This window comes from Oryzias melastigma, linkage group LG21 (assembly GCF_002922805.2).
Source record: "Oryzias melastigma strain HK-1 linkage group LG21, ASM292280v2, whole genome shotgun sequence".
Lineage (NCBI taxonomy): Eukaryota > Metazoa > Chordata > Actinopteri > Beloniformes > Adrianichthyidae > Oryzias > Oryzias melastigma.
This window is the reverse complement of record NC_050532.1, coordinates 12,225,646-12,227,296: the sequence shown is the minus strand read 5'-3', so window position 1 is coordinate 12,227,296 and position 1,651 is coordinate 12,225,646.

Here is a 1,651-nt window from a genome sequence, read left to right as displayed (position 1 = left end):
GCTTAACTGGGGCTCTGGGACACGTGTAGAGGATTAGCTCAAGTATCCGAATAGGTCTCAAGGGGTTAAAGTGAAATAGTATTTTCCACAAAGTCTTAGAACTAATTAAGATAATTTACATTTTTGGATACAATTCTTGATAACTCATAATTTTCACCAAAATTAAAACCTTTTTAGATATGATTTTTGGTTGCAATAAAGCAGGGGTGCCCTAATTTTTTCATTTAGAGGGCCAAATCTAAAAGAGATACCAGTCCGTGGGCCAAATACAATATTTTTTTGCATAAAAAATACAAGGAATACAAGGAGAAAATAGAATATGAATATGGTTCAAATTATTTAATTTGATTCTGTATTCATTAAGGTGACACTCACTAACCTGCACAACAGAAAGTTTACTCTATGACTTAAAAAATATATATATTCTAAGATTGCTTTAAAATTTATTGAGCCTGATTTACAATTTGTTTATTTCAGTTTTGCAAAATGCTTAACCAAAAAAAAAGACTAGAACTAAATTAAGCAGAATTTCTTCTGGTAGGCATTCATCCAACATTTTCAGCAAATATATTTTTGTAAATAACCCTCATAAAAAAGCATCTGCCAGCCAAATTATTCCACTGTTGTATTTCATTTGATGCAACTGAAGATAATAAAGAAAAACTTGTTTCAGATGTATGTTTAACAGTGTTAGTGCACCATTTTAAATGCATCGTTTGCCAAGTTGACTGTTATGTTTGTTGTGTCTGCATCTAGAAGTAAATTTACGCTACTCCAGTATATATTATATTTGGCTTATTTTAGGTTTTTAAATGTTATTTTAGTAAGGAGTTACTCAATCAAGCTCCATTAAGTGATGTCGAGCTGATCAAATATATGATAGAATTGTACATTTTGCTTGAAATTTGACATTTTGACACACTCTCTTGTTGTTTAAGTGATATAGGTAAAAGGGTAGTGATCATTTTACAAATAAAGAAGCTGGTTTCATCTTTTAAAAGGTTTGTATTCCATCTGTTTTGTGTTCTGCTTGCAAACATTGTGCAAACACATGTAATTCCTTTGCTAAAAACAATGATTTTTTACAAGGTGTTTTTCAGGAGGCCTTGAACAATTTTATTTTCTGTTGAGAAAAATAAAAGGTAGCCGCCATGTTGAAACTCTTACCAGATGAACATTTTCCAAGTGGCTTTTACTCTTTTCCATCTAACTGGAATTTTTATACTCACTTTCAGTCTTTGTTTTTTTCTACTTTAACATCTATAAAAACAAAACATCATTATTTAACTAATTAATTGCCTAAAATGAATCCTGTTTGTCCAAATTACCTCAATCTATATAAGATAAGAAAAATTATCTATATTTTAGGAGTAAAGGAACCAGTTTCTTGATTAATCACAAACAACTATGAAAAAAAAAAACAATAAATAGCCAAGAATGCATTTAATGGTGTTTTCTTGAGGTAAAGGGCAATAAAGCTGCTGCTTTGGAAATACATTTGAGTGCACATTAACGGGGCTTATAAAAGTGTTGGACCAGTTAAATCAAAACAAGCTTATTCTGTGCCTTTACTGGGACAGAGAACTAACCGTGTGGAAAAAGAGAAACATGGACGAGTATTTAAGGTTGTGGATGGGAGACCTGAAGTAGT